Source organism: Hyla sarda, chromosome 3, assembly GCF_029499605.1.
Source record: "Hyla sarda isolate aHylSar1 chromosome 3, aHylSar1.hap1, whole genome shotgun sequence".
Classification (NCBI taxonomy): domain Eukaryota; kingdom Metazoa; phylum Chordata; class Amphibia; order Anura; family Hylidae; genus Hyla; species Hyla sarda.
In genome coordinates this window covers 107,429,126-107,448,908 of record NC_079191.1, presented here as the reverse complement: position 1 = coordinate 107,448,908, position 19,783 = coordinate 107,429,126, and the positions used below count along the sequence as shown (strand labels likewise).

Here is a 19,783-nt window from a genome sequence, read left to right as displayed (position 1 = left end):
TTGTTTAAACAATACTAAAGAGGTATATTAGAAGACTAATAATGAAAACAAGGCTATACAATTTCAGTCATTTCAATTAAAATATATAGTCACATTTTCTCACAAAATGCAGGAACTGCATCGTTTTTCAGATTTTTGTTATCGTCTTACACCGAAAAGCCATTCAGTCAAAAAATCTTATTGAAAAACCATAATCATTTGCAATGAGTTGTAGTTTTGATGGAAGTTGTAGTTTGGCAGGAGCTGGAGGCACACTGTTTGACAAACACTATTCACACAAAATGAGTGATATATGACTTACTCACCACAACAATCATTTTGTATGACAAAGGGGGCATGTCTAAGGTCCGGACAAGTTGGGAAACACATTTACTAACTGTTTTGTGATGTTTTAGGCGAACATTTTTGGCTCAAGCTAAACCAAAATGAAACTAGTGTAAAATGGAGCTAACCTACTGCAGAAGGTATGTAGTATACAATTTCAAGAAGAAAGTGCCTTTCAGTAGTGGGATGCTTCTTATGTTGTTTCCTGTTTTGATATGAGTTTAGTACAGTTTAAAGGGGTATTCCAGGAAAAAAAAATGTTTTTATATTAACTGGATCCAGAAAGTTAAACAGATTTGTAAATTACTTCTATTAAAAAAATCTTAATCCTTCCAATAATTATCACTGCTGACGTTGAGAATAAAAAAAAAAATAGCTGGATGTGGATCCTCTGTGTCAGCGAGGGATTGACGTGGACCGTGTCGGTGGACCGATTCTAGGTTGCTACTGGTTTTCACCAGAGCCCGCCGCAAAGCGGGATGGTCTTGCTGCGGCGGTAGCAACCAGGTCGTATCCACCGGCAACGGCTCAACCTCGCTGACTGCTGAGAAGGCGTGGGACAGAAGGACTAGGCAGAGGCAAGGTCAGACGTAGCAGAAGGTCGGGGGCAGGCGGCAAGGTTCGTAGTCAATAACAATAGCAGAAGGTCTGGAACACAGGCTTTGGACAACACTAAACGCTTTCTCTGGCACAAGGCAACAAGATCCGGCAAGGAAGGGAAGGGGAAGTCAGGTTATATGGACAGGGAGCAGGTGGAAGCTAATTAGACTGATTGGGCCAGGCACCAATCACTGGTGCACTGGCCCTTTAAATCTTAGAGAGCTGGCGCGCGCGCGCCCTATAGAGTGGAGCCGCGCACGCCAGAACGTGACAGCCGGGGACCGGGACGGGTAAGTGCCTTGGGATGCGATTCGCGAGCGGTCGCGTCCCGCTATGCGAATCGCATCCCTATCGTGAATGTCAGTGCAGCGCTCCCGGTCAGCGGGTCTGACCGGGGCGCTGCAGAGAGGAGATCGCCGCGAGCGCTCCGGGGAGGAGCAGGGACCCGGATCGCTCGGCGTAACAATAGCTGTATGTTGGATGTCTGGTCTTTCTAGAAAAATGATTCGCACACAAATATCATATAACTAACCAATTTAATCTAAACTATATAGTGTAAAAACAATTGTGTATACACAAACCGCAGGGCCCTACAGTTGTGTCTGTATAAAACAACTCAATTATGCCTAAATATCACTTGATATTTCCATAGACACAAGATATCTTCTAATTTGTCTTACATTCACTGGCATGTATAAAGGATGATAATAGCTTCAAGAAATAGCAGAGAATGTGCTAGACCATACACTGGTTGAGCAACAAGTGTTCTCTTAGTCCTCTGGCCAGCAAGGTCCTGCCAATTGTACAGTCCTGCAAATAATACAATGGATGAAATCCTAAAATTAAATAAAAAGAATAAAGCAATTTCATGCATAATTATTTTGTGGTGAAATGAAACAAAAGCTATATAAGGCTGCATTCACACTATGTTTCGTCCATACGGGGACCGGATCCGGTTGGGGGATGGGAAAACCAGGGGCTCCCGCATCCCAGTCCGACAAGGCCCCCATATCATTCATTTGAATGAGCGTACCGGAGTCAGATAGGGACTCCGGTCAGCTCATTTTTGCCCCATATCCGGTTTTCTGTCCGCGGCATACCATGGTTTTCAGTTTGGCCAGAATACAGGATACGGGGCAAAAATCACTATCTGACTCCGGTCGGCTCATTCAAATAAATGAGATGGGGGCCAAGTCCAGCTGGGATACGGAAGCGCCAGTTTTCCCATCCCCCAGCCGTATCCGGTCCCCGTATGGACAAAATGTAGTGTGAATGCCGCCTAAATTGAACATTGTTGTAATAGAATTGACCCATAGAATAAATGTTACAAGTCGGTTTTACCATCAATTGCACAGTGTAAAAATTACATTTCCGAGAAGTTGCAAAATGTATTTTTAGTTTTTTAGTTTATTTTAATGTTTCTAGGTATCTCCCCACCAGTTTGTGCATGTTGCTGTCTCAAACACTTTATGAACAGTACTGACGATTTGCTGATTGGCTTAGGCCCTGTTTATACGGAGGAATTTTTGCAGAATGTCCGCTCAGAGAATTTCGGGTGGACATTCTGCAAACAGATAGGACTGCTCACAAATTCGCCATCTTCATAGACGGCAATGCATTTTTGAGCTGATTCCACAGAAAGAATTGACATGTCAAAGATCAGAATCTGGATTTTTGCAGCAAATATTTCCTTCGTGTGGGCAGTACATCAGAACCCCTTTAAAAAAATGGGACCCTGCTGCAATAGAATTTCCAAGCGGAATTTTTCTGCCGGATTCCACTCAGAAATGCTGTCATGTGAAAATGGTCTTAGTCTACCATTGCTGCCACAATGTTCTCTCACAATTGATTTGAGCTTTCCACCAGAGCCAATATGTAGACAGAAAATGATTCATGACAATGTAAAAAGTGGATAAACATTGCCATCTGACAAAAGCTTAACCAACATGCACAACAGTTACCAAGGGGCATACACCACATTAGCCAATCTGACAAGAGGAAAGTACATCAGGTAAACTGAAAACAAAGTGAAATGAGATAAGTAAATCTGCCCCATTGTATCTTAAAGGGGTACTCCGCCCGAGGGGATAAGATGTCTGATCATGGGGGTCCCACCGATGAGGACTGCCGCGATCTCCATGCCGATGTTCGTTTAAAGTGCCGGGTGCAGCGCCGGAGGCTCATGACATCACAGCCACGCCCCCTCAAGATGTCATGGCCACACCCCCTCAATGCAAGTCAATGGGAGGGAGTGTGAAATCCGTCATGTCCCCTCCCATAGACTTGCATTGAGGGGGCATGCCTGTGATGTAACGAGCAGAGCGGGGCTGTGATGTCACGAGCCTCCGTCCCGCATCGCCAGTCATCCGGCACGGAGCGAGGTTCCCTCCGTGCACTGGATGTCTGGGGTGTCGCAGCCGGGATCGCAGGGGTCCCCAGCGGTGGGACCCCTGCAATCAGACATCTTACCCCCTATCCTTTTAAAGGGATCTACTTCTGCGGCTGCGCATCTTGACCACTAAAGTAGTCCAAGGGTACATTCACAAGAGGGGATTTTACGCTGTGTATCCGCTGGTGAAGGCCTGCTCTATGCTGTCTTTACATGTGCCTGCTTGTAGTGCAATATGCTGTGACGAGCAGATACACTGCAGTGATGTGCGCGGCGTACTCGCACATCGCGACCACTCTCCCTGTTCTGAGCTAGGCAGAGAGCTCCCGCAATGTGTGAGTATACTGTGACTCGCACATCGCAGTGTGTCTGCTCGTAGCGGCGTATTGCCGCTACGAACAGGCACATGTAAAGACAGCATAGAGTGGGCCTTCACCAGCGGATCTGCAGCGTAAAATACACTGTAAATTCGCTGATGTGAACGTACCCTCAGACTATACCGAGGATCTGTCTGTATTAAGGATACAAGATTGTGATTCCTAAGGGGACAAGGGCTAATATAAATGATAACCATGTGTGTACATTGCTGTAGAAAATATTTGCACTGTCTAAGCATCAGGAAATAATTTCATTGTAACTAAAGTGCATCAATTAGAAACATCCCAGCAAATACAACATTAAAGTAACAGAGTTTGTTGTATATCAGCCTATCTTTGTTTGAAAACATTCACATACAAATGATGGCGGCATGGTATATACTTTCATGTTGGTTTTAGTTCAGTGCTATTTCTAGATAGCTATTAAATGAAGTAAACTGGAAACCATGTGGAAATTTTTTGCATATGGTTTCACATACAAATGAATGGATGCAAATGCAAACAGAGATCTTGTAGACTGATATGAAGCAGATGGAAAAACGCTATTGTCTCTACCCGGAAAAAAAACATAGGCATAAATGTCAACAAAATAAATAGCCAGTCTCCTGGAATTTTTTTTTTACTCACAGTGCACTTTCAAAGCTTTACTGCATTTTATATGACGCGCTGTGATCGTGATTTATTGCTGGTTAAAGTGCAGGGTATATTTCACCTCGATCAGCTGTCTGAGCCGACTGATACGCTCGATGTTAGTCAATAAAAGACGTCAATTAGATTGGCCCGCCGGAAGTCACCTGGTTAGAACTCACGATCGCAGCAGGTCGCTGGGACAATGTAAACTTTTGATATGTCATCAATACATCCCTAAAGTTTGTATAAATGACAGAGAAACAGAAAAAAAATCTACTTTTGACATGTTACAGAGGCATGCCAAAAGTTTAGATTGGCTGGTGTCTCATTGCTGAGGCCCCACTGATTAAGAGAATGAGCATGAAAGGACGTGGTGTAGCTCTCAGCGATCTATGTCTCACTGCTTCATTAAAAGTCTATGGGCCAATAAAGGTATCATTGCTACTCCACTTATCTCCTATATATCTAAGGCTAATACGGAACAAACTCTCTATAGGGCAATGAGACAAAGACTCATTCTCCTGATTGGTGGGGCTCACAGCACTTAGACCCCCGAGTGACAAAAATTTTTGACATGTCTCTGTAACATGTTAAAAGTTTTACCAATTGGTAAAATAAACGGGCAGCAGTGCCTGGTTGAGTGTTCTACCTGGTCGATTCTATCTGGTACCACTTGGCTGTCCTCTTAGGAGAACGAGTAAAGCTGCATAGAAATAGATTATTAAAGTATAAGTTTTCCTATGGGTGGTCCAAGTAGCTGGTCTTGCCTAGGGCGCAAAATAGTCAGTGGCCCTGCTTGTACAGTAGTGTGATCTGCATTAAAGGGTTACTCCGCTCCCCAGTGTCCGGAACATTGAGTTCCTGAACACTGTGTGCGGGCTTCCGTGTGTCCACGGCCGCCCCCTCGTGAAGTCACGCCCTGTCATGTGACGTCACGTCCCGCACACAGCATTCAGGAACTCAATTTGAACATTGAGTTCCTGAACGCTGGGGAGCGGAGTAACCCTTTAAAGGAGGATTAAAGGTATCTATAACAAGGGGGCATCCTCTATGTCTTGAGGAAAGAAGGTTTCTACACCAGCACAGATGGGGGTTCTTTACTGTAAGAGCAGTAAGACTGTCGATTTCTCTCCGGGAGGAGGTGGTCATGGTGAACTCTGTAAAAGAGTTCAAAAGTGGTCTGAATGCATTTTTGGAGAATAATAACATCGGTGGTTATGTATATTAGATTTATAGGGACAGAACATAGATCCAGGGATTTATTCTGATACCATATTTGGAGTTGGGAAGGAATTTTTACCTCTAGTATGAGGGTTTTTGCCTTCTTCTGGATCAACTCGGTAGGGACTCATTAGGGATATAGGTTGAACTTGATGGACTCTGTTTTTTTTTCAACCTTATGAACTATGTAATTCACCTTCCTAGGTTTCCCCGTTGCACCGATATCGGCATCCTGGTCCTCCGGCGCTGCTCGGCTACCTGCTTCTTAGGCTTGGAACATCACACTTCAGTCAGCATATCGCTGACCGCAGCAATGTCCTGCCTTGGCCAGTGATAGGCTGAGCACATGTAAGGAGTCCGGGCAGCAGGGAGAAGGCGGGGCCCAAGCTCCTTACATGACAGTCGCTCAGCTTATCACCGGCCGAGGCGGGACATCGCTGCAGTCGGTGATATACTGACTGCAGTGTGGTGTTCCGAGCCTAAGAAGCAGGGAGCCGAGCAACACTGGAGGACCGGGATGCCAATATCGGGGCAACAGGGGAACTTAGGAAAGTGAGTTAAAGTTTTTTTTTTTTTTTTTTTTTAGTTTTTGCAGCCCGGGCACAAGGGAAGGGAAAAGTTTCCCGGCAGAATTGCTGGGATATAGCTGACTCATGCTGCTGATACCATGGGTACAGTCACATTAGCCATGAGATTAGTGTGGTAACCACTTCACCTATGACAGATATACTGTATCTATTACATGGCATAAAGGAGTTAAAAGCCTTGTGTTACTTATAGTAGAAATAACCATCAATGTGTCACACTACTGCTCCTTGAATAAATACTCCATCTATACAGAACATAGGTATGTCCACTTTTACATATATCATACTTCATACTTTGCTGATATACCCGTTCACTTACCACATACAAGAGAAGATCAAACAGGTTTAATGGAATCACCAATCAAATATGATCTGTTTTCTGCTGCACCCTTGTTGTATTAGAGACTTATTATTTTGTGCAGAACTGTAATATTGCACTTCTTTGTGCCTCAAAATTCCTAAGAAAGTACACAGAGGCTGTTTCTTATGGATTTATATGGCATATATGGCCAGTTCTGGGGCACATATAAGTAAGAATGTTTCAGGGTGCACAATCCTGGATCCATACCAAAGGGATCTTTAATATGGTATGTGTGGACTTTATGTGACTACAAGTGACCTCAGTAAAGTAAAAACATATATACAGTGGTCCCTCAACATACGATGATAATCCATTCCAAACGGACCATTGTTTGTTGAAGCCATCGTATGTTTGGAGAAGAAAAAGTTTAGTCTCAAGGGGCGACACGCCTTCTTTACCGTGAGGACTGTGAATTTATGGAACGGTCTACCTCAGGAACTGGTCACAGCAGGAACAATTAACAGCTTTAAAACAGGATTAGATACATTCCTGGAACAAAATAACATTAATGCTTATGAAGAAATATAAAATCTCATCCCTTCCCCAATATCGCGCCACACCCCTACCCCTTAATTCCCTGGTTGAACTTGATGGACATATGTCTTTTTTTGACCGTACTAACTATGTAACTATGTAACTATGTTGAGGGATCCGTGCAATGTAAAGTATAGGACAGTGGTCTACAACCTGCGGACCTCCAGATGTTGCAAAACTACAACACCCAGCATGCCAGTTGGCTGTCCGGGCATGCTGGGTGTTGTAGTTTTGCAACATCTGGAGGTCCGCAGGTTGTAGACCACTGTTAGAGAAAGTTGTACTCACCCATCCCCGCCGCTCCGGACCGTCACCGCTCGTCACCGCTGCCCGGATGTTGCCGTACATCGCTGTCGCCGCGTCCCCGAGGTGTCCCCGACGCTCCGGCAAGGCCTCTGCTTCCAGGGCAAGCGCGCTCTCCGTCGCAGCCATCACGTCGCTGCGCACGCCGCTCTTATTGGATGACGGGACGGCGTGCGCAGCGACGTGATTACGTCGATGGAGAGCGCCGTTTATGCGATGGCCCCGACATAAAAAAGCATCGTATGTTGATGCTGCCTTCAACATGCGATGGGCTCTGAGAGGCCATCGCATGTTAAAATTATCGTATGTCGTTGCCATCGTAGGCCGAGGGGTCACTGTTTATATTTTTTTTTATTAAAGATATCCAATACAATATATAGTGCATTAGTCTAAAAAAAAATTATGGGAACTGAAATTAAAGAAAATAAAAAACATGTTATAATTTTTTGTATAAAACATGTTTATCATATCAATAATTTTACTGTAACATAACTTTTTATTTACATATTTCTGGATTCCTGACATTTTGGTTACTTGCATGTCTTTTTATTTACTGCTGTGCTCTCCTAGCCTATGTGTGTGGTTGATTTGATTCATCATGGATTGTACATGCTATTGTTTCAGTGTTTAGTACTTATCTGTATATACATCTTCAGTAATTTAGCGGCCCACAAAGCTTTAATGATTCTCTGTGTTTACCGTTTAGCTGTGAAGCAAGTGCAGTCTAAATATATCAGCTAAGAGGCAGATAACCTACCTGTCAAGGGAATGAACCTTGTTATTCAGTTAATTCCTGGAAAGAAATCCCATTATGACTCATGAATGCTGCACATCACAGAATTACATTATAAACAAAGGGATCACTAGAGAAGACCAGTGATTTAGGGCCTCCTTCACACACGCACTTTTTGTAGAGTTTTTTTTTTTCAGCTTATGAAAACCTTTTTGAAAACACACAAAGTGTTTTTTTATTTTTATTTTTTTTATTTAATAGTGGGTGTTATTACATACGTTTGTCGATTTTTCCTCTGTGTCTAGACCATACTGCATTTTATAACAAATTGATATTGACTCAAAAAAACAACATAAGTGGAAAAAAAACACAGCAAGAAGCATTGTTTGTAATGAGTTGTATATTTCCCTACTTCCAACTAGCCACTGTCATCACTGGTAAAAATGATGGGAAAATGCAACTAAAAGCATTTTATATGTAAAACACTGTACATGATAGTAAACTGAAGAAAAATAATGTACAATGAACCAATGTAGTACAGCGGAAAGCCCAAACAAATTTAAATGGGCACTGTCACTGCTTTTACACATAAGATTCCTTATCTATCTATATATATATAAAACTCATCGTGTGTGTGTGTGTGCGTGTGTATTTATGTGTGTATGTTTACAAAAACATTCAAACTGCTTAAGATATTAACATGAAACTTGGCACACATGTTAATTATATGTCAACAACAAACATAGGATAGGTGATTTAACCCTTACTCCCCCCCATTTGCCAGGGGCGGGGCTTATGTTTAAAGTCCCATGCAAGTCAATGAGAAATATATGTTACTACATAACTTCCAAACAGCTGGAGATATCTCGATAATACTTGGTCACATGTTACTTATATGTCCACTTAAAATATAGGATAGTTAATTTAACCCTTAACTACCCCCATTTGTGAGGGTCTGGGTTTTTGTTTAAAGTCCCATGCAAATCAATGGGAAATGTATGTTCTCATATAACTTCTGTACGGCTGGAGATATTTCAATACCTGGTACACATATTACAGGTCGGGATAGGAGGTCGAGATAGGTGGTTGGGATAGGAGGTCGGGATAGGAGGTCAGGTAGGAGGTCTGGATAGGAGGACGGGATATGAGGACAGGATATGAGGACGGGATAGGAGGTCTGGATAGGAGGTCGAGATATAAGGACGGGAAAGGAGGATGGGATAGGAGGACGGGATAGGAGGTCGGGATAGGAGGTCGGGATAGGAGCTCGAGATAGGAGGACAGGATAGGAGGTGAGGATAGGAGGTGGGGATAGAAGGACGGGATAGGAGGACGGGATAGGAGGTCGAGATAGGAGGACAGGATAGGAGGACGGGATAGGAGGTCGGGATAGGAGGTCGAGATAGGAGGATGGGATAAGAGGACGGGATAGGAGGACGGGATAGGAGGACGGTATAGGAGGTCGGGACAGGAGGTCGAGATAGGAGGACGGGATAGGAGGTACAGGTCGGGATATGAGGATGGGATGGGAGGTCGGGATGGGAGGTTGGGATAGGAGGTCGGGATAGGAGGTCAGGTAGGAGCTCGGGATAGGAGGACAGGATAGGAGGACGGGATATGAGGTCAAAAGCTTCCTCCTTTGCTTATTTTCCTCCCCAACAAGGATTAGGAAGGGAAACCGGCAACGCTGGGTAGTCTATATATATAAAACTAATGTGTGAATGTTTGTGTGTATGTATGTATGTATGTATGTATGTGTGTATGTTCCAGCATCACGTCCAAACGGCTAAAGATATTAACATGAAACTTGGCATATATGTTACTTTTATGTCAACAACAAACATAGGATAGGTGATTTAACCCTTACTCATCCCTATTTGCCAGGGTCAGGGTTTTTGTTTAAAGTCCCATACAAGTCTATGGGAATTATATGTTACTGCATAACTTTCAAACGGCTGGAAATATTTCGATAATACTTGGTCACATGTTACTTATATGTCCACTTAAAATATAGGATAGTTAATTTAACCCTTTACTACCCCCATTTGTGAGGGTCAGGTTTTTGCTTAAAGTCCCATGCAAATCAATGGGAAATGTATGTTCTCACATAACTTCTGTACGGCTGGAGATATTTCAATACCTGGTACACATATTACGGGTCGGGATATGAATGTCAGGATGGGAGGTCGGGATAGGAGGTCGGGATAGGAGGTCGAGATATGAGGATGGGATAGGAGGACGGGATAGGAGGTTGGGATAGGAGGACGGGATAGGAGGTTGGGATATGAGGACAGGATAGGAGGTCGGGACAGGAGGTCAGGATAGGAGGTCGAGATAGGAAGTCGAGATAGCAGGACGGGATAGGAGGTCGGGATAGGAGGACATGATAGCAGGTCGAGATAGGAGGTCAGGATAGGAGGACGGGATAGGAGGTCGGGATAGTAGGTCGAGATAGGAGGTCGAGATAGGAGATCAAGATAGGATGTTGAGATAGGAGGACGGGAAAGGTGGACGGGATAGAAAGATGGAATAGGAGTTTGGGATCGGAGGTCCAGATAGGAGGTCGGGATAGGAGGTAGAGATAGGAGTTCATGATATGAGGACGGGATAGGAGAACAGGATAGGAGGTCGAGATAGGAGGACAGGATAGGAGGAAGGGATAGGAGGTCGAGATAGGATTTCGGGATAGAAGGTCGGGATAGGACGTCTGGATAGTAGATCGAGATAGGAGGTCAGGATAGAAGGTCGAGATAGGAGGTCAGAATACGAGGATGGGATAGAAGGACGGGATAGGAGGATGGGATAGGAGGTCAGGTTAGGAGATCGGGATAGGAGGTCGGGATAGGAGATCGGGATAGGGGGTCGGGATAGGAGGACAGGATAGGAGGATGGGATATGGCAACCATATATCTGGACGGGATATGAAGTCAAAAGCTTCCTCCTTTGTTTATTTTCATCCCCAACAAGGATTAGGAAGGAAAAACTGGGCAATGCCGGGTACTCAGCTGGTATATATCTCTATATATATATATATATATATATATATATATATATATATATATATATATATATATTTGTGATCGGGGCTCCATACGTGTACTAGTGACAGGAAAGATTGCCTACATACCTATACAAGATCTTACCCTAGCATAGCGGTCTGAGTTGTGCTATAACCGCGCAATGAGGGCACGCCTATAGAGGGCATGCACTATAGTGAAGGAATAAGATAAGGGAGGGTTGGGAGGGTTCCACAAACGACACGTGCTCCGCCCCTGTAGGAGAGGGGGAAGTTATATACACACGCCCCCACCTGTTCCCAATGAGCCCCACCTGGAAGTGCAGGGAGCGATAATTACTTCCGCCCCTCGCACAAATACAGCCCATCAGGCTTTATACTTGTGATCGGGGCTCCATACGTGTACTAGTGACAGGAAAGATTGCCTACATACCTATACAAGATCTTACCCTAGCATAGCGGTCTGAGTTGTGCTATAACCGCGCAATGAGGGCACGCCTATAGAGGGCAAAAAGCAACCATGCTAGGATGAATACAATTCCTGAAATAAAACATCCTACATCCAGCATCAATCTTCACATACCCAAAGTAGACTATACCTAGTGTGCTGAAAGAGTAGCCCTGACCAACTAGTGACTACTAGAGGTGGTAACCATACCTTTGAAACCGTGGTAGTAACGTCCATCTGTAAAGAATCAACCTGAGAATAACCTTCCCTGCCAAATACTAACTGAACTATACCTATCACCATCCCTACTTGTGACATTACTTCAAATGGACACGGAAAGGCTAACTTCATGGCAGGTCTGACAAGCACCAATCCCCTGCTATTTAAGAGGCAAAAACTAAACTGACAGGTAAATGACAAGAAATACCTATCTACCTGATAGACCGTGTGGGTCATGTCGCATGACAAGGTTCACGAAGGCACCTTACCTGATTGAGACTGTAACAGACATACCTAACTAGCCACTGTACTGACCCAACTGGACTTGGAAGTGATGACCCATTGCAGATGACAGCTCCCTGCGAGAGCAACGTATCTGTAGACATGACCAGTGTTTAGATGAACCATCATGTCTGTAGACCTGACAGGTCTTTGTGACACCGTCGTGCCTGAACCCGTCACAGGTCCCCGCGGAACCATCGAGCCTGTAGACATGACAGGTCTTTGTGAAATCATTGTGCCTGTAAACGTCACAGGTCTTTGTAAACCACTTATTTATTTATTTTTTCTTCTCAAATACGTAAGTGTGAAATGCCATATTGAGATTGTATACGATCTGAAACGTGTCAGATTACCTACATAACCATGTCAAATCAATTGCTCTGAAATGAGACAGCAGCAACCACGATTCAAACCCCGATCCTAAAGAAATGAGTCCTGAAACTGTGTATTAAATGCAGAATATATCTGCAACTAAATGCTGGCCCTCCTTAAAAGAGCATGTGCAATTATGCCGGATAGTTGAATCTGTGTACTATAACGAAATTATAACGTCATCGAGAAATACAACAGACGAGGTTGTATCTGACCTGAAAACGTGTCAGGTCATAACAAATATAACACACGACAAAATTGCTCTGAAAACGAGTCAGTAGCAACTGGCATTACCCCTTTTAACCTGAAGAGGAGTCAGGCAACAGGGTAACATCATGAGTATTCATGACAAGATACCTGTATGAAGCTGGCGTGTTGTTCTGAAGGCGTGTCAGTAACAAAAATGACCAATTGTGTCCAATACCCTAAGCAAAGGATCTACCTCCCCTGTGTGCACTGCATGAAACATGTTAACCGTATGTACGGCATAACCTGCTAACAGTATACCCAACTACAAGTCGCTACTCAATATGTTATTGCTCTGAGACATGTCTAACAATAACCTATGTGGTGCATCCCCCCTGCAGACGTAGGAGGTTTAAGAATATGTGCTCGATATATCTGCAATAAATGTAAGCACCATATGAATACTGTAATCGTGTCTTGTAAATATATGTACAGCCAGAGGTGCAACTGCTATTCAACACTAGGAACGAATGCACATAACCTACCCGCATACAACTATGGTAGTATGCAACAACTGCTGTGTACTGGTGCATGTATCATACATAAGCTGGGAGCGTAAGTACCGTGAAAAAGTAAGGAACGTTATGAATTTATGCTCTAACATCATTATGAGTACCTCATACATGCCTAGAAAATAAAGTGTAAACATATATCTAAAAAGATAGACAACGTGCAACTATGCCGGATAGTTGAATATGTCTACTATAAGTAGCTGATAACGTGGTCATGAAATACCACGGAGGAGGCTGTATCTGTCCTGAGAACGTCTCAGGTCGTGACAATGAACCACAATGTAATTGCTCTGAAAATTTGTCGGTAGCAACCGACATTAACTCCTTAAGCTGAAGGAGTCAGGCAAATAGGGCAACATCCTAACAAAGCTGTATAAGCTTTCCGTATAAACATTATGCACGAATATGCAGTATGAAAGCTATGAGCATGAGTACAGTAAAGCTACGCGAGCATATGTGTAGTGTAGACTCTAAGGATGGAAATGCAGAAAAACTATTACCCATGTGCAGTACAACAAAATAAAGCTATGAACGTAACCAGACTATGAGCGTAACGTGCAACTATGCCAGAGAGTTGAATCTGTGTACTATAACGAAATAACATAATCGAGAAATACAACAGACGAGGTTGTATCTGACCTGAAAACGTGTCAGGTCATAACAAATACACCAACGACAAAATTGCTCTGAATACGAGTCAGTAGCAACCGACATTACCCCTTAACCTGAAGAGGAGTCTGGCAACAGGTTAACATTGTGAGTATTCCTGAAATTGGTTGCTCTGAATGTGAGTCAGTAACAACCGCGATTCAACCCCTGAAGGAACGAGTCAGGTGACCGGGTATTGAACAGCCGATTAGTGCCACTAAAATGATGACCACCCTTTGAACGAGTACCTGTGCCGGATAGTTGAATATGTGTACTATAACTAACTGATAACGTAGTCGTGAAATACAACAGAGGAGGTTGTATCTGACCTGAGAACTTGTCAGGTCATGACAATAAACAACAATGCGATTGCTCTGAACAAGTCAGTAGAAACCGACATTGACCCCTTAACCTGAAGAGGAGTCAGGCAATAGGGCTACATCCTGACAAACCTGAGTGAACTTTCCGTATAAAAGACTATGCACGAATACACAGAATGAATGCTATAAACATACGTACAGTAAAAGCTACAGGAGCATGTGTGTAGTGTAGACGCTATGGATGAACATGCAGAATAAATACCATTACCCATGTACAGTAAACGCTATGGATGTTAGTGCAGATAACATAACAGAATGAATGCTACATGTACATGTATGCAGAATAAGTACAACAACGTGTCAGCATAATAATTACTACCATCGTATGTACAGAATGAATGCTACGAATGTCCGTGTAGTGTATTGCTACAATTCTATGTGCAATATACATGACGTGAATATGTCTGTGGTATGAATACAACGAGCGTGTATGTGGTATAAATGCTATGAGCGTATAGTGATATGATACTATGAGCAGTATAATGCTATGAGTATACTTGCGATATCAATGCTAAGAGCGTATGTGCCTGATGTAGGCCATGTGTATGTGCAGTATAAATGCTACAAGTACATGTGCAGTATAAGCGTCGAGCATATGCGCTACGAATTAATATGTGGTATGACGCTATGAGGTATGAGTACTATGAGCAGTATAATGCTGTGAACATGCTATGAGCGCGTGGCCACAACTGCACGAAACAGCATGACACTGTGTGAGAACCATAGGAAACCTGCGTGTATGAATGCGGTGAACATGTGAACAACAAAACCATGACCGTGTAACCAATATAACTGCCATGAGCGTATGAATGCGGTGAACGTGTGAACAACAAAACAATGACCGTGTGACCAATGTAACTGCCATGAGTGTATGAACCCTGCATGTATGAATGCGGTGAACATGTGAACAACAAAACAATGACCGTGTAACCAATATAACTGCCATGAGCGTATGAACTCGGCATGTATAAATGCGATGAACGTGTGAACAACAAAACAATGACCGTGTAACCAATATAACTGCCATGAGCGTATGAACCCTGCATGTATGAATGCGATGAACGTGTGAACAACAAAACCATAACCGTGTGACCGATGTAACTGCCATGAGCGTATGAAACCTGCGTGTATGAATGCGGTGAACGCGTGAACAACAAAACCATGACCGTGTAACCCATATAACTGCCATGAGGGTATGAACCCTGCGTGTATGAATGCGATGAACGTGTGAACAACAAAACCATAACCGTGTGACCAATGTAACTGCCATGAGCGTATAAAACCTGCGTGTATGAATGCGGTGAACGCGTGAACAACAAAACCATGACCGTGCAACCAATACAACCGCCATGAGCGTATGAACCGTATGAACCCTGCGGTGAACATGTGAACAACTTAAGAACCGTGAGAGTGTGACCACTATAACTGCCATGAGTGTATGAACCGTATAATTGCTATAGGCAGTATACTGCCGTAACCAGTATGAAATACCATTAACATATGAACCGAATGATACTTTGAGCGTATGAACCACTGATAATTACGAGGTGTTTGATTGCCATGAACGTAACATGGTAGAAAGAACATAAGACCGTGAACATGCCAAGAATATGTGAACAGCATTAATGCCAAGTTTGTGGACCGTGTAAAACACCAGTGAGTGAGAGAATAACCATGAGGTGAACAGCATAAACGAGTTTGCCCAGTATAAATGCTGTGAATGTATCGTCAGTGAGTATATGTACCGTATATAATGATATTAGCACATGAAACTGTATGCATACTATGCGCGTCAGAGCAGTGTGCCATAAGCGTATGAATTAACCATGAGAGTACGGACAATAAGAAACTCATGGAGTTATCAAACCGTGAGGATGCTCTACTCGTGTGCACCTTGTACCAGTAATGCGTGTATGCCCATAATAAACCAAGCGTATGAACCGTATGGATACCATGATCGTGCAAATAACACTGTGTATACTATGATTTATTTGGATGTAGCCTATGTTATATCTCTACAGAGCATTGCACCCTACTATATACTGTATTGAAACAAGACAGTCTACAGAGCACTGCATCACCACACACAGCATATGCTACCCTGCAACGTGATCCTCTGCAGAGTATTGCACCACACCAAACAGTAAATGCCACCCTGTGTTGCAACGAGACCCTTCGCAGAGCACTGCACCACACTGGACATGTTAACTGTAACGACCCTCTGCAGAGCATTGCACTATGCCCTATATAATATGTTGTATTGAAACCATCCCATCTGCAGAGCATTGCACTAACTGTATAAAGTTTGTTTATAATGAGACCATCTGCAGAGTATAGCACTATACTGTATATAGTATATATTATATTGTAACAAGACCATCTGCAGAGCATAGCACCATAGCTGTATATCATGTATACTATATTGTAATGAGACCATCTGCAGAGCATTGCACCTTAACTATATATCATGTATACTATATTGTAACAAGACCATCTGCAGATTATTGCACCATAACTGTATATCATGTATACTATATTGTAACGAGACCATCTGCAGAGCACTGCGCTATACCTTTATACAGTACATGTTATATTGTAACGAGACCCTTTGCAGAGCATTACACTGTACCGTATACTGCAAGGGCACCGTATACCCCGCAGAGCACCGCACCACACAGCAAAAGTTATATTGAAACGACTCTTTGCAGAGCATTGCACCACACTGTATACAGCAAACTTTATATTGAAACAACCCTCTGCAGAGCATTACACTATACTTTAGATTAACGATAGCAGACAAGCTGACAGGACCGCATAACGAGGACTGGGCAGCTGCCGCAACCTGTCCCAAGGGCATAGACAATTGTAGCTGTGCGGGTGGCGGGCGGTCCACATGTCGCCATGAGGCAGCTAGCGGGCTGCGCGAAATGCTGAGGCCGCACCACCCCCAGCACCGATTTAACTCACCTGCTTGCCGCTCCTGGCCCCCACTACCGATGCGGGCAGAGCCAGCCAGCACCATACCTGCCCAATATTACCTTATAATCAGAGTGAGACAGCATCCCCAGATAAGACAGCCAGCGGAGCTGCCAGGAATGCCGCGCCTGCACCCCCCAGACTCATGATCAGCGAGGCCTCCGCACCGTGAGCAGCAGCTCTGAAGATTTTTGTGGAAGATTCAAACACCAGCCTGCCACAGGAAGCAGAGATTCCACAAACGACACGTGCTCCGCCCCTGTAGGAGAGGGGGAAGTTATATACACACGCCCCCACCTGTTCCCAATAAGCCCCACCTGGAAGTGCAGGGAGCGATAATTACTTCCGCCCCTCGCACAAATACAGCCCATCAGGCTTTATACATATATAAAACTAATGTGTGTATGTTTGTGTGTATGTTCCAGCATCACGTCCAAACGGTTAAAGATATTAACATGAAACTTGGCACACATGTTACTTATATGTCAACAACAAACATAGGATAGGTGATTTAACCCTTACCCACCCCCATTTGCCAGGGTCAGGGTTTTTGTTTAAGGTCCCATACAAGTCTATGGGAAATATATGTTACTGCATAACTTCCAAACGGCTAAAGATATATCGATAACACTTGGTCACATGTTACTTATATGTCCACTTAAAATATAGGATAGTTAATTTAACCCTTAACTACCCCCATTTGTGAGGGTCGGGGTTTTTGTTTAAAGTCCCATGCAAATCAATGGGAAATGTATGTTCCCACATAACTTCCGTTCGGCTGGAGATATTTCAATAATACCTGGTACACATGTTACTTATATGTCAAATAAAAAGATATGATAGTTAAATTAATCCTTACCTACACCCTTATATAAAAGATGTTTTTTTGTTTTAAGTCCCATGCAAATGTATGGGACTTCCAGTTCCTTACTCCACAAGCTCCGCTCTGCATCTACTGGTGAATGTGTCGGTCCGTCTTGCAAGCCACACCCCATCTCACAAAGACAGGAAGGGATATAGGGTCGGGATATGGGGACGGGATATGGGGTCAGGCTATGAGGACAGGATATGAGGTCAGGATATGAGATAGGGATATGAGGTTGAGATAGGAAGACGAGATAGGAGGTCGGGATAGGAGGTCGGGATAGGAGGTCGAGATAGGAGGTTGAGATAGGAGGTCGAGATAGGATGTCGGGATAGGAGGTCGAGATAGGAGGTCGAAATAGGATGTCGGGATAGGAAGTCGAGATAGGAGGTCTGGATAGGAGGTCAGGATAGGAGGTCAGGATAGGAGGTCGGGATAGGAGGACGGGATAGGAGGTCGAGATAGGAGGTCGAGAGAGGAGGTCAAGAAGACGAGGACAGGATAGGAGGTTGTGATAGAAGGGCGAGATAGGAGGTTAGGATACGAGGACGGGATAGGAGGACGGCATAAGAGGTCGGGATAGGAGGTCGGGATAGGAGGTCGAGATAGGAGGATAAGATAGGAGGAGGGGATAGGAGGTCGGGAGGAGGATGGGATAGGAGGACGGTATAGGAGGATGGGATATGGGGCTGGGATATGGCAACAATATATGAGGATGGGATATGAAGTCAAAAGCTTCCTCCTTTGTTTATTTTCCTCCCCAACAAGGATTAGGAAGGAAAAACCAGGCACTGTCGGGTACTCAGCTAGTCTATATGTATAAAACTATTGTGTGTATGTATGTGTATGTTTGTGTGTATGTTCCAGCATCACGTCCAAACGGCTAAAGATATTAACATGAAACTTGGCACACATGTAAATTATATGTCAACAACAAACATAGGATAGGTAATTTAACCCTTACCCACCCCATTTGCCAGAGTCTGGGTTTTTGTTTAAAGTCCCATACAAGTCTATGGGAAATATATGTTACTGCATAACTTCCAAATAGCTGGAGATATCTCGATGATACTTGGTCACATGTTACTTATATATCCACTTAAAATATAGGATAGTTAATTTGACCCTTAATTACCCCCATTTGTGAGGGTCGGAGGTTTTGTTTAAAGTCCCATGCAAATCAATGGGAAATGTATGTTCCCACATAACTTCCGTATGGCTGGAGATATTTCAATAATACCTGGTACACATGTTACTTATGTGTCAAATAAAAAGATATGATAGTTAAATTAACCCTTACCTACACCCTTATATAAAAGATGGGTTTTTGTTTTAAGTCCCATGCAAGTATATGGGACTTCCAGTACCTTACTCCACAAGCTCTGCTCTGCATCTCCTGGTGAATGTGTTAGTCCGGCTTGCAAGTCACACCCCATCTCACAAAGACAGGATGGGATATGGGGTCAGGATATGGGGACGGGATATGGGGTCGGGCTATGAGGACAGGATATGAGGTCGGGATATGAGGTCGGGATATGAGGTCGAGATAGGAGGTCGGGATATGAGGACGGGATATGAGTATGGGATATGAGAATGGGATATGAGGTCAAGATATGAGGATGGAATATGAGGTCGGGATAAGAGGTCGGGATAGGAGGTCGAGATAGGAGGTCGGGATAGGAGGTCGGGATAGGAGGCCGAGATACGAGGTCGGGATAGGAGGTCAAGATAGGAGGTTAAGATATGAGGATGGGATAGGA

General features: G+C 43.7%; 1 long non-coding RNA gene across 1 annotated transcript in view; it reads right to left on the bottom strand.

Annotated features, from left to right (window-relative positions):
- Positions 1-1,594: 1,594 nt before the first annotated feature.
- The window catches only part of LOC130361607 (uncharacterized), a 134,731-nt gene continuing 116,542 nt past the window's right edge, over positions 1,595-19,783 (bottom strand). The window contains exon 3 of the long non-coding RNA XR_008891078.1: positions 1,595-1,760. This is a non-coding gene — a long non-coding RNA (uncharacterized LOC130361607). The remainder of the gene's footprint in view (positions 1,761-19,783) is intronic.